At 45.1% G+C, this 14,779-nt stretch overlaps 1 long non-coding RNA gene across 1 annotated transcript; it reads right to left on the bottom strand.

The window, feature by feature from the left end:
* Window positions 1–1,402: 1,402 nt before the first annotated feature.
* On the bottom strand, window positions 1,403–3,538 carry LOC115070452. Its single transcript, XR_003849603.1, has 3 exons — window positions 3,446–3,538; window positions 2,880–2,920; window positions 1,403–2,342 (listed from the first exon to the last, which is right to left on the bottom strand). It is a non-coding gene; the product is annotated as an uncharacterized LOC115070452 (long non-coding RNA).
* Window positions 3,539–14,779: the final 11,241 nt, after the last annotated feature.

Below are 14,779 nucleotides of genomic sequence, written 5' to 3'. Positions count from 1 at the left end.
GGAGCTGTGCTTTTGAAGGATATAATTAATGCTGTCTCTTCTCTATCTCTGCTTCCTGGCTGCCAAGTGAGCAGCCTTCTCTACTATACGATTCTGCCACTGCAATGTTTCACCTCATCTCAGACCTGAAGCAACGGGGCCAGAAGACCATAAACCACAACCTCTGAAACCATGAGCCAAAATAATTCTTTCCTCCTTCAAGTAGTCTTCCTGAGCATTTTGTTACAATGATCAAAACCTGAAAAACATACAAAGAAAGAGTGTGGTTTTTGATCCAGCCATCCTTTGGCTCTTGCCAGCCTCCTCTCTGGCATTAGTCCCTGCAAGTGAGTTTAAGAGAAGTAGATGTTACCCAAGAAAGTTCACCCTCGACCTTACTGACCCATAAAATGAACCATTCCCCCTCCTCCTCCTCTTCATCCTCTTCCTCCTTCCTCTCTCTCTTTTTCTCTCTTGCTTGCTCACTCTCACTCTCTCTCCCCTATCTCTCTCTCTGACTAGACTTCATGTAGCTCAGGATGACCTGGACCTCCCCCTCACTATGTACCTGAGAATGATCTTAAACTTCTGATCCTCGCACCTCCAGCTCCCCAGTGCTGGAACTACAAATATATGCCACCATACCTGGTTTATGAGGTGACAGAGATGGCTTTGTGCATGCTAGGACATGCACAACTGAGCCACATCCTGGCCCTCTATTAATTCTTAATACAGGGATGGACCAACCCACCTTTTTTTTTGTTTTGTTGTTTTCTTTTAAATTTTTATCTACTTATTTTTATTTTATGTGTATGAGAGCTATGCCTATCTGTATGTAAGTGCACCCATATCATGCAGTGCCCAGGGAGGTCAGAAGAGGGCATCAGATCCCCTGGAGATGGAGTTACAGATGGTTGTTAGCTGCCATGTGGTACTGGGATTCAAACCTTGGTCCTTTGCGAGAGCAGCCAGTACTCTTGACCACTGAGCCACCTCCCCAGCCCCCATTGTTTTGTTGTTTTCTTAACATATATTAATTATATATGATAATGGATTTCATTGTGACACTTTCAAACATGAAGAATGTATTCTGATCATATCACCCATGACCCTTTCTTGTCCCCTCATTCCCATTGATCCATTTGCCCTTCCCAACCATCAGTTCCTCTTCCGTGTCTTTTTCTTTCCTTCCTTCCTTCCTTCCTTCCTTCCTTCCTTCCTTCCTTCCTTCTTTCTTTATTCTGATGATGCAATGAGTGTGTGCAGGGTTATTTACAGGAATAGGGGCACCTTACTAACGATGGGGTGTCGTTGAAGAAAATGCCTCCCCCCTCCCTCCTATCAGCAACTATTAACTACATTCACATCCCCAGGAAGGATCATCTTTTGTTTTTGCAAATACAATTTTATTGGAACACGGCCACACCTGTTTGCTTATGTGTGGCTTCTGGAGGTTTCATGATGACAGAGAGTTGAATGCTTAGAGTATTTGCCCTGAAGAGCCAAAAATGTTGCTTTTCTGGCCTATGCAGAGGTAGCTTGGGTTTCTGAGTCACAACAAGCTTTAAACTCAGCCTCTCTCCGCCAGCTGCCTGCAGTGGGGACAGGCTACTCCCGTCTGAAACTTGAAGAGAACAGCAGTTCCTGCTTCACCGGGCTGCTGTGGAGACTGAATGAAATACAGTGCTTACCTCAGTACATAGAAGACAGAGATTGAGAAGGGGGCGGGGAAAGGTGTGCTCGGCACCAGTGATCCCAGGTCCACTTTACCAGCTCTGTTTCAGGGCTCAGGAGACCTCTTTCTCTGGCGCAGAGAGCCAGAGCTCCTGTCAGCAGTCCTGAAATTCTTCTAGAAGTTTGACAGGATTAGGAGGATTAATACATTAAAGCATTATTACAGCATTCACGGGGGATTTTCAAAAGACTTTGCACTGTGATCTGTTTGTCCTGTTACATAAAACTCGCATTAATAGGCTGATGGCAACGGGAAAAAGTATCTGTGAAATAAATAACCTTATTTTTTGGTAAACACATTTAGCAGGCTGAGCCCGTCATTAGGGCCTGCAGACCCTCCCACAGCGCACATCAACAAAATTACCCCTCGAGAATCCATTTGCCAATTAAGCTGAGGGTCTGTCTGAGTCTTCCAGCCCACTGATGGCAGGGGGCAGGAGAGACTGGCCACCTCCTGCTCTCTGTGGCTCACTCCTTCCCAGCCCGGCCCACTGACCCGGTACACAACCAGGAGTCCTTGTTGCTGGGCAGAAGAGAATCCGGGGAGGCAAAGCTGACGTCAAGTGGTGTGGGATTGGCTCTGTGCCGCACTGCATTCTGGGTTTCCTACACAATACAAAGCAGCAGCCCTGGAGAGGGCCAATGGGACATGGTTAGAATCACTCCATGAGTGAAGACCTAAGGCAAAAAGCTGTATGTCCCTCTAAGGGTGAATTTAGAGCCTACCCACCAATACCTGCTGCTATACCTGTCACTGCAAAGTGTATCATAGCCCCAGAAAACCGAACAATTTACACGTGTGTAGCACTTACTGAGTGCTAGACCTCATTCTGAACACCTCACGTGTGTTAGCCCACTTGACAGTTCCAGCAAACTTTTGAGCTGGGTCCTAATATTCCCATTTTGAATATAAAGAAAATTGAGAATCCTGTTGGGGAGAGAGCTCAGTCTTAAGTAAAGTGTGAGGACATGAGTTTAACCCCCAGAAGCAACAGTACTAAGAGCTGGGTGTGGTGGTGAGCTCTTCTTTCAATCCCAGCTCTGGGGTGGCAAAGATAGGCCCCTCCTTGGTGCTTACTGGCCAGCCAGTCTAGCCTGCTTGGCAAGTTCTAGGCCAAAGAGAGATCCTGTATTTTTTAAAGGTGGAAAGCATATGAAGAACATACCTGAGATTGTCCTCTGACTTCCATATGCTTATATGTACACACTTGTGGAGAGAGAGAGAGAGAGAGAGAGAGAGAGAGAGAGAGAGAGAGAGAGAGAAAAGAGATTAGGTTTTGCCAAACATCATTTATTTATCTTATTGACATGTTGATGTGTATGTGTAGTTACCTATGTGAGTTCATGTATATCACCTGTGTGCAGGAGCCCACAGAGACCAGAAGAAGGTGTCATAGTCAAGTCCCTGGAACTGGAATTACAGGTAGCTATGAGCTGCCATGTGGATGCTGGGAGCTGAACCAGGGTCCTCTGCTAAAGGAGTAAGTGCTCCTAACCACAGAGCCACATCTCCAACTCCTTTCCCAGCATCATTAAGCTAGCTGCTAAGCAACAGAATTGGGACTTGAACCCAGCAATCAGTTTTCAGAGTTCAAGTGAGTACCCAGGATTTTACATGTACCAAAGTATTCTAACAAACATTAAAGATTACATCAACCTACTGAGCAATTCAAAATTCAAACTGCTGCTATTGGATGCCACTTGACAGTTAGCAAAACTCTCAGAGGCTTACCTTAGGTCCTAGAGATGAGAAAAGAGGATTCAGCATAGCCTCAGGACAGTGTCAGCTAGAGCACTTGGTGCTGCAGCCTCTCACAGAATAAGGACTGTGCTGGACTGTAGGCCTCTAGATAGCAAGGCTTGCTGTTCTGGTCACCAATAGCATGTCTCCACATTTAGCCCAGAGCCTGGCTAAGATCTCCACCAAATGACTCACACCTTAGAAAGAGGCTATACTCATGGAGGTGCTGTGACTTGTCCAATAGCACATGGCTGCTGTTAACACGTCAGTCTAAGATTTGAACTAGTTTTTCTCTTTCGTCTGTATCTCTTGTCAAAATCCCTCCTGCCTACTCTCTCCCTGCATTGCACATACATACAAGTACACACAAACCTGGGCATGTGCACACATACATACACAGATACACACACATGAATGCAGATACATCTAAGCTTTGACCACCTTTCTCTCCTCCATGTACTTGTGCAAGAACGTACACACACACACACATACACACACACACATACAAGCTTTGACTGCACCAAACCAACTTATATTTCTGGAAGACAATAAACTCATGCTGTCCCCTGGGCCTTTGCACAAGCAGTTCCCTGCATCTGACACATGCTCCCCTGGTTTCCTCTTAGACACACTTATTCCTACTCATCCTGGGAGCCCCACCTCAGCTGTCACCACCTCCAGAAATCTGTCCCTGGTCTCAAAGCCAGGCTGCATCTTGGGTCCCTTAATAGCCCTTAGGTTCTCTGGTCTCTCCATGTCCTACATTGAAATCACCTTCTCAAATGGACCTCCTAGACTTTGGGATTGTGATTTCCCACCTTTACCCACCCCTACTCAGCTTTAATAAATGGGTACTGAGCATATGAGCACAGTTTACCATTCTTGCATACACACACACATACACACACACACACACACACACACACACATACATACACAATAAAGCTCGCTTATTGAGACTAATTATGTTTTCACTGTTAATTATGCTAGTCACCCATTGTATAACATTATGTCCCAAATGTAGTATTTAAAAATTGCAACAAGAATTTTGTTATCTCACAAGGATTCTATGGATTGAGAATCAGAAGCAGCTTTGGTCATGGCTTGGTCTCTCCACAGGCTACCACCAAGGTGCTAACTGCAGTCCTCCACAGGCTGGCTGGGGCTAGAACATCTGCTTCTAAGATGGTGCCTTCACATGGTGGTTGGCAGGAGGTCTCAGTGTCTGACCATGTGGGCCTCTCCAGCAAGCTCTGTAAATATCTTCACACTATAGAGCTGGCTTCCCTAAGAGTGCCCAGAGAGAGTAAGAAGGAGACCAAATACTTTTTTCTCAGGGCCTACACCAGCATAAGCAATCACACCTGCCACATTCTAGTCATTAGAATCAAGCCAATAAGTTAAGTTCAACCCACTCTCAAGGGGATGAACCTGGGGCTCCACCTATTGGGGAGAGTGGCAATAAATTTGTGTCCTTAGAGGAAAATAATACCCTATCCTTCCCCGACTGGTCAATGTAATTCTTGCTAGGGATAGAAACACACGCACACACACACACACACACACACACACACACACACACACACACAAGCAGCTGATCTTCAGACAACGGCAAGCTCTCAGAACTGAGCGGGGACAGGGACGACACTGTAGTTTCTTCCCTCCTAATTCCAGCTCCAAAGAGTAGCCTGCCCGTGTATGAACACATGGCCTCCCCAAGAAGAGACACTGCAGATGCCCACAGAGGTAGCCACCCAAGACTGATATCATAAAAACAACAGGAAATTCTATGTGGCCTAACCCACCATCTACTAAAGGGACTCTGAAGGGCTTGGCAGGACAGCAAGACCAGGCCTGACTAGAGCCTCCTAAAATCAGAGGTACCCCAGCCACTTAGAGTCTATCAGAGATCCATGCCTAGGTATTCTGCCCCTTACCAGCCCCACCTCTGCCTATTCTGATATGTCTCTTCTAAACTCTCTTGAATTGCAGGCAGTATTTTTATCAAACAACAACAAAAGAGAATGAATACGAATGAGCAAGAACTAATGTTTCTCCCTACTGCATGCCAGGAAATTGACGTACATGATTTTATTATTATTATCATTCTTACTATTATTATTATTATTATTATTATTATTATTACTATTCGTCCTTCTGGTCTTTTTGAGACAGGGTCTCCCTGTAGCCCCAGCTGTCCTGGAACTCACTATGTAGACCAGGCTGGCTTCGATCTCACAGAGGTGCTGGGATTTAAGGCATGTGCCACCACGCCCAGCCTCTCTGGTGAGAATTCTTATGCCACTTTAGAGACAGCAAAGGGGCTGGAGAGCTCTTAAATGCCTTCCATGAACCTGGCATTTACCAGCAGTTATAGAATCTTCCTGAAAATTCTAAAAATGAGGTATTGTATCCACATCTTATATGTGAGGACATGGAAACTCAGAGATTTTGGGCAAGTAGCCTGAAATCACACAGAGAATGGCAGGATATTAGATTTTTTTTCAATGCTGTGACCAAAACATCTGATACTGACAAACATCTGATACTGACGGCTGAAGATAAGAAAAGTTTATGTTGGCTCACAGTTTCAGAAGGCCCAGTCTGTGATTACTTAGTCCCATGTTGGACATAATCTCATGGCAGCTGGAACACATGGTAGTAGAGAGATGTTCACTTCTCAGTCAATCAGGAAGCAGAAAGCAGACAGGAAGGGATTGGGGACAGGGACAATATACACCTAAGAACCTGCCCCACCATGACTTATTTCCTCCCACTGGGCCCTACCACTCAAAGCTTCCAAAACCTCTCAAAATAGTGCTACCAGCTAGGGATCAACCTTTTCATACATACATAGTCATACATACATACATACATACATACATACATAATCATAGTCTAGTGTGTCAGCAGAATGGGGTGGAAAAAGTTATCACAATATAGATATAGATAAGAAGCCAGTTGGCAGAGGAAAAACTGAAACCTGTTCCCACCAGGGCTACATGTAATAAAACAACACAGGTCCTAGTTTGGTTTCTGCTGCTGTGATAAAACACTGGAAGGCAGGACCTGAAACAGAGATCATGGAAGAATGCCGCTTGATTTTGGCTTCTCAGCTACTTCTCTTATACATCCCAGACCCACCTTCCCAGGGATAGCACCATCTACAATGGGCTGGGCCCTCCCACATCAGTTGGTCATAGAGAAAATGGCTCACAGACACACCCACTGGCCAGCCTGATGGAGGAAATGCCTCTGTTGCAGTTTCCTCTTCCCAGGTATCTCTAGTTTGTGTCCAGCTGACAAAAACTAATCAGCAGACCATGCATAATAAAAAGTCTATGAGAAGGTGGATGTCAACGACCTGTAAAAGATCAGCACGCACATGGTATAGGACTTTGGAGTCCTTGCTCTCTAGCCCATTTCCATTTTGGGAAGTGTCTTTCTCTTCCTTAATAAACCGTCTTTATTTCTATCACTAAACATATGTTCCTGATCTAGTTCTTTGCTCCTGGACACAGGAACCTGGAATTCTCAGCAGGTGTCCTCCAGACTCAGATCCACACCTGTAATACTAGTATAGACCGGGTCACGTCGATCTGTCCTTACAGAAGAAACACTCTCCACATAACATTTCATTCTTCCTGTGAAAGAATCCTCCCTTCTCTATGGAGGTCACCTATGCCTTTCCTATCCTTGCAGCCCCTCAGAGCTGCAGGGCGAGTGTTAGGGATAGAAAAGAAACCCCCAGCTGTGAGCAGGACCAGCAGAAAGCCACTGTCAGCTCCATGGAACAACTGTGTGGTAATTTGACAGGATTAAAGGGATTGATACATTAATGCATTATTAGCCCTTTTATAGATTCTCTAAGAGTTGAACACTGTAATCCCTATGTCCTGTTGTATAAACCAGCAGTAATTGCCTTAATTGGCCTATTGTTGCTGATGGGAACAGACAGCAAGCAGGCCTGATTATCTCATACCCGGTGGTTCTGAGTCTGGCCACAGCTGCCCACGACAGCAAGAAGGCTTAGAGAAACTGAGTCTGGGTGTAGTCACCCAAACCTCCTGCTCTGTGGGAGATATCATCCAGATCTCTAGTCTCCGAGGAGTAGAGCAGAAGGCACCTGGGTGTGGAGCTCGAAGATCCAAATTCTGGTTCCAGCCCTGCAACCCACTGACCCCTTACCCCAGCTTCCATCTCTATATCTGCCAGTGTGGATGGTAATTATATCTACCTTATGATGCTGCCAGGGAAAAAGCAACAAGTCACTGTTGAGAACGTGCTTTGTCAACTGGACAGGCCTATGCTTATGGGAGGGAGGGTTATGATTTTGTTGAATAGCGTGAGTGGAGGATTTTGCCTTGTGGTGTTTGTGTGTCGGGAAAGAATAATAACAGGTCCTGGAGGGAGAGTGGGTAGAATGTGCAAGAAGGCCTGGGAGGCAGCCATGGTCACAGAAGGGCAAGGAGAGAGCTGAGGGCAGTCAGTTGTGAAAGGAGCCATCATGCTCCAGGTTCCAGCATCAAGGCCCAGGCACCTCAGCATCATCCCTCCCTCCTGTCAGCTGAGTGGCAGGTCACACAGGAATTCACCCAGCAACTAGGGATGCTGGCTCCTTAGAGTTCAATTTGCTTTGCTAATTAAGCACCTGGGTTGGACTCCCCACTGGAGGTGTGAGTCTGCAGCTTCCCAGAGAATAATAACAGAAGGCTAAAATCACAGTTTCAGAAGGGTCCTGGAAGATCTTTTCCTAGTAGCAAACAAACCAAACATCTTTTATCTTGTCTACAAATGTAGAAGGAGGGCTACAGATCTGCCCATCCGTGAATCTGGGAAGGACCCGCTCAGGGCTTTAGGACTTCTGGACAATCATTCTGACTGATAAAGGAGAACTGTAAGGAGGAAAGAGGAGCAAAGAAGCAAGGTTGGAGGCTGATGAGACAGTGAGTGGAAGCCTTGGGCACAAATGAAGGGAAGTTTCTAAGGATTTGGATCACCTAGACTTGGAAAAACTAAGGACGGAAATAAAATGCTTCAGACAAACATTTTTAGTTTCCCTCATTCTGAGTGTAGGCAAAGGAGGAGCAGACCAAATCGGTTGCTGTATGGTTCTAGAAGGTTAACTTGTACCACTTGGCATATCATTTCTAGTAATGGTTGATAGAGTCATGTGACCAGCTGTGGCCCACGCGTTGGAGGTGGAATTACCATGTGTCACTTCCGGGCTAGACAGTTGATTATTGATGAAATCCCGGTTTTCTTTGTGGCCTGGTGCTCTTCCCTTGGCCTGGCACCCTGAATAGCAGTGCTGGCCATAGCTGGGCTGGCAGCATGCAATGTGAACATGAAATAAATCCTCATTGTTCTAAGCCTTTGAGAATTTAGAGTTATTTGTTATTAGAACATGACCTGGCCTATCCTAATCAGTACCAAAAAATTATGAACTTTATGGCCAGGTATCAATAAACACCATCAGAGCAGAGTAGAGGGAAGACTATTTATAAGGCCTGAAAATATAACTGATACCCAGTGGGGAGTTTTCACAAGCATGGTCCAGAAACACCAAACCACTACCTGATACCACAAAGCTGCAGCGAGCACCTTGTGACCCAAGCCTTTGACCAAGACAGAGCTTTGATCAACCAGGACTACCTTATTTGCTTGACCCTGACTTGCAAGACCCTTATTGGAATGCAGAGATTATAGAACTAGAAATTATATGTCAAGAGGGTGCATGTTAACCTTCTGGAACCATACACAACAACCATTATGGTCTGTCCTCCTTTGCATGAAAAATACATGTGGAGAAATTTGCACACAAAGAAACTTACCCTAATCATTAAAAAAAAAAAAAAATCACCTTCTCTCATGGGCTGGAGAGATGGGATGGCTTAGTAGATACAGTGCCTGCCTCACAAACATGAGTTCAGATCTAAAAGTAACCAGGTGTGGTCGGGTGCATCTGTGATCCTAGTGCAGTAGGGTGAAGACAGGTAGATCTCCAGAATTCACTGGCCAGCCAGTGTAGTCAGTCAGTGAGTACTAGGTTCAGAAAGAGATCCTTCTTCAAAAGATAAGGTGGAATCAAGGAAGAGGCCCTCAATGAAGACATTAGACATCAGCCTCTGGCCTCCATATGTATACACACACACACACACACACACACACACACACACACACTCACACACACACACGTATTTCTACCAAATAGAGACCCCATAGTCATCCCCTACACTGTGGACAGCATCCTAGTCAATGCCCAGCCTTCTACCCTCTTGTGATATACTCCAGAATCTCTTCTTTTTCAGATCTAAAGGATGAACTCATTCACTACCACCAATACCCCAGCACTCCATCACTACCATAGTGGCTGATCACCCACTCTATTGCAAACAATAAAATCCAGATTTAAAAAAGATATCAAGGCCAGCCTGGTCTACAAAAGGAGTTCCAGGCCAGTTGGGGCTACAGGGAGGCTGTCTCAAAAACAACCATCACCCCACACCCCCACACCCTCGCATCCATACTACAGTCTCCTCTGCTGTCAGCCAGATTCTCTGCCTCCAAGCACAAAAATCAAAGAAGACTTCAGAGAGTTTGCTGAGACTTGCTCTGCCGCTAACTTTTACTTCTGGGTCCAGATACTGCAAGAGAGGAGCCCTGTGTGTTTTACATACATTAGTCACAGCACACACAGCCCTGGATGTTGGCCATTGGAACTGGCCTCACATTTTAGCACTTGCATCTGGACCAGGCAGATAGAAACCTAGCTATAATGAGTTTGCCCCTTGTCCATGACATTTGTCTTTGTAGGGGGGAAAATGAGAAAAAAAAAAGTAAAATCCTAAAGTATGTTTGCTTTCAGCACTGTAGCTGTGATGAGTTTCGGGAGTCTGACTAGGATTTAAACTTAGCTTCCCTACAAAGCCCAGGAGAGAAGTTAGAGATGAATTGGGTGTTTTTCAGCATCTTTGGCATGTTTATCTAAATTTGCATTTTTCTCTTTCCACTGATAAATTACCTGGCCTGAAATGAAGGCAGGACTCTCAGGACAAATGATGTCTTCGTTGGTGACTGAGTCTCGCTGCGTGTAAGCACTGGGTTACCTGCTTCATGCACTTTTTCCACCTTTCTATTAACTCTTCAAGACAAATGTATGAATTATTGGGGAGAAACACATTCAGAGATGTTAAATACCAGGAAACACGGCAGCACATGCACTCAGGTGTCCCAACCCATGAACCCAAGCTATGTGTATGTGGGTGTGTGTGTGTGTGTGTGTGTGTGGATGTGTGGGTGTGTGTACCAGAAGTCAACCTCTTGTGAGTTCCTCAGTTGCTGACCATATTGTTTTTGAGATAGGATCTCTCACTCAAAGCTCACCAATTCATCTATGTTGGCTAGTCAGTAAGTCCCAGGGATCCTCCTGTCTTCACCATCATGCCTTGCTCTCCTGTGTGGGTTCTTGTGATTGAACGCAGGTCCTCAAGCTGGCACAGCAAGCACCTTACTGACTGGGCCATCTCTCCAGTGCTCAAACCACATTTGTTCTCCTATGCCACCCTTCCTTGAAGCCACGATTAAAGTTGTCCTGATGAAATAAGTGTGGCACATTAGAATAGCATGATACAGTGCATGGGGATGGGGAGAGGTTGTAGACTTGACCAGACCCATGATCAAATCCTAGGGCTAATTATTTAGGGGTTCTTGTGACTTCAAGTGAGTAGTATCCTTCTGAGTTTCTGTTTCCTCAAAGGGAAGAGGGACAGAAGGCAGTGACAGTCATTGCATAAATGAATAAATGGTCCTGATAATCTGAGCTAGAATCACATTCTAGTAAGGCTTTAAAACACAACGATATGATGGAGGTGGGACAGTAGGGAGTTCAGTCAACTAGTTTTTACTGTGTGGTCAGACAGGACCTCAATGAGAAGAAGATGCCTAAAATAGGATTTTATTAACAAGAAAAGGACAGCCCAGAAAAGCCAGGATCAGAGAAATCAAAAAAGAGAGTCTAGCAGGCATGAATCTGGGAATATGCCCAGTGGGATTGCTGAAAGAATAGAAGACCAGGGGCTAAGTTGTTTTAACCATTCTATCATCTATACATATTTCACAAAGCTCATGTACTATGAATGCATAGACTTTTTGACAATTTTTAAAAAACTTTACAAGAGACCCATGTTAATGGGTAAATAATGGAGAAAGGAAGGCTTGGGGAAGATAGGCATAGAGAACCTTGTGAGCCATGGTAAGGAGGTGAGTCCCACCTCCTGCCATTTGCTTGTTCTTAAACTGAAGCAATTAAAAACATTACAGGACAGAGCCCTTTCGCCAATGAGAGTGATTATAAATTTTATAAGCAGATCTCGAATCCAGACAAGAAACCTATGACCCATAGTATATTTGTGTCTGTATGTATTTGTGTTGTATGTATATGTTCATCTACATGTGCACATTCATGTGCAGAAAGTCAGAGTTCAATAGTGAATATCTTCTTCACCTAGTGTTTACCGTGTTTTTGTTTGTTTGTTTGTTTGTTTGTTCTTGAGACAGGGTCTTCACCGAACCTAGGCTGGCTGGCCAGCAAGCTCTAGGGATGCACCTGTCTCTACCTCCCTAGTACTAGATTACAGATGTAATTTTGCTGTACCTGGCTCTCTCTAGGTACTGGGGATTCGAACTCGGGTCTCCATGCTTTTGTGGCAAGCCCTTTACCAACTGAGCCATGTCCCAAGCCCTCAACAGTGCATTTCTCAAAAGTGATGATAGTTGCTATAACAGATAGTCCCTTCTTGCTCATGTAAAGTCCAGGGCAGGTATTTCTGCTTGGAAGATGCCTTTCTGCATGATTACATAAATGATCAGCTGTTTCTAGAAACAACCCTGCACTAAGGAAGAAAAGCACAAATTCTGATGTGCTTGATGCATAAATACCAGAGCAAGGAGAACATTCTCTGGTCCATTGGTGCTGCTATAGAAGTATGAAGTTGGCCACTTCTGTGGCCAAGTATAATAGTGGCCACAGAAGACCACTATTCACACTGTACCTGATGCCCTTCACAGGGATACCCCATGCCATGTACTACTCACTGGTTTACCAGATGGCTCACCTTGTACCCTGAAACCCTCTTACATAAATTATTTAAATCTAACTAGGATGATTGGGAACTTGCAAATCATTTCCACTTCTATTGCACAGTCTTCTAAGAATGCCTGGGAAAGACAGAGAGATGGGAAGGGAAAGAGATAAACAATCAGGGAGGCTAGAATGAGAAGAGAGATGTTGAGATGAGGCTCTCAGGGTCTAAGGGGATCTGAAGGGAGAAAGACCAAGTCCAGCCAGAAGTTCAAGGTGCAAAGCAGGAAGGAGAGAAAGAGAAGATGGATGGGCTGTCCTAGGCAGGGGTAGGAGTGCAAAAAAGAATGACAGACTCTTCCTCTAGGGTAGAGACAGAAGCTTCCCATGCCCTGTGACAAGACAGAGACACAGAGGTACCAACCAAGACAAAAGCTCAGGAGACTGATGGTAGTAAGTTCCAGGGAGACACAATTCTAATCAAGCCCATTGAAATGGATGTTTTCCAGTTCAGGAGGCAGCAAAGCGTGGGATTGGGAGAAGGTGGGAGGCAAGGGCACACAGTACAACAGGCTGGGTAGCTTCTGCCTGGTACAGGGCTAGTGGCGGCTGCTGAGATTGCAGCAGCGTGGCCTCAGCAGGATAGAGCCGGCCACCCAGCTCCTGCAGCAATTGGACTCACCTGACAGTGGAATGAGTAATGAGTTCATTAAACATCCAGTACTTGTTCCTGAAAAGAAGATGAATGTGGCAGAGAAAGGCAAGATGCATGCCAGTACGGATGTGCGGTACTCACGGCGGCCCTGGCACCCAACTTAAAATGGCCACCCTACTTTGCGCCTCCCACCACTTTCAGTCTAAACCCTGGTCCGGCCAGTCAAGGCTTTTCACCACCTGGTGTCTGAGGATCTCTTAGAGCCCAGTTTATAACACTCTCTTCCCCTACTGGAAAGTAGTTCTTCCTACCTGCCTGGGGCTCCCCACTAACAGAAATTTCACAAAGCGGCATCTCCCAGAAGTCTGTCTGGAATGTCCTTTTCCTCCTCACAGGTAAAGGCCTAGTCATCCTCTCAAAATCCCGGGTTGCTTCCTCTGTGAGGCTTCCTATGGGCAGCAGAGCTGACCATGCTTCCTTGGTGACATTCATGTGCTAAGAAGTCCTAGTGCAGAATGAACATTATGAATATCCATCACCACATGGGAAGGGGCCTTATACCAGCTCCTCTATATGTTACTCAACCTTTATCCCAGAGACTGGTGTGACAGGGAAGGACCAGAGCAGGATGTTAAAATCCCAGAAGGGAGCCTTGCATGATAATTCTGGCTTATGCCACATCCAAGAGGTTGGTGTCCTGAGTAAGCACCTTCCCTGAACCCTGGTTTTCTAGGACTTTGGACACAGATTATAGTGCACACATATAGGAGAAAATGAGCTGACATTTATTTAGTTGGCTTTTTAAAAAGTTACATTAGAGGCTGGAGAGATTGCTCAGTAGTTAAGAACACTGGCTGCTCTTGCAGAGGACCCCAGTTCAATTCCCAACACTCCCATGGCAGCTAACAACCATCTGTAATTCTAGTTCCAGGGGATTCGTTGCCCTCTTCTGACCTCTGTTCGCATTGCATGACACGAGTACACCTACATGCATGCAGGCGATACACTCACACACATAAAATAAAAATACTAAAAAATATAAAAATAAAAATAAATGAAAATACTAAATAAAATACTTTTTTTAAAGTTACATTAGAAGTCAGTACAAGATTACAGAAGAGACTGACATTTCAGATGAATGACCTTTGGTCATTCTGGCCCAAACCCACTCCTTGTTCATCCTGACCTCCCATCCCAGCTTCAGTGTCTTCATGGGAAAAAGGAATGATAGTCTTCCCCTTGTGTCAAAGGGTCATTGTGATGGTTAAAAGAGGTGGTTCCTGACTTAAAACAAGTCCTCAGTGTTACCTGCAGCATAGTCAAAGTTCTCAGCAAATGAACTCTTCAGGTGGACACCAGAGGCACAGCTGGAGTTCAAGGAAATAACAAAGAAATACAGAATTGCTAGGCATCAGTAAAGGAGAATCCACTGCTGCATCTTTTTCTCATTTCTTCTCTTCATTCTTCCCTTTCTCCTTCAACATATGGTTGGTTTTAGAATTTAACATGACTTGTCAGGTGATAGGGTTTTTTTGTTTTTTGTTTTTAATGATTATGATACTCTTTCCATTGCTTAGCTGGCTGAGAA

Source organism: Nannospalax galili, unplaced genomic scaffold (assembly GCF_000622305.1).
Source record: "Nannospalax galili isolate Female #2095 unplaced genomic scaffold, S.galili_v1.0 scaffold34, whole genome shotgun sequence".
NCBI classification, from domain to species: Eukaryota; Metazoa; Chordata; class Mammalia; order Rodentia; family Spalacidae; genus Nannospalax; species Nannospalax galili.
This window is presented reverse-complemented; position numbering and strand designations above follow the sequence as displayed.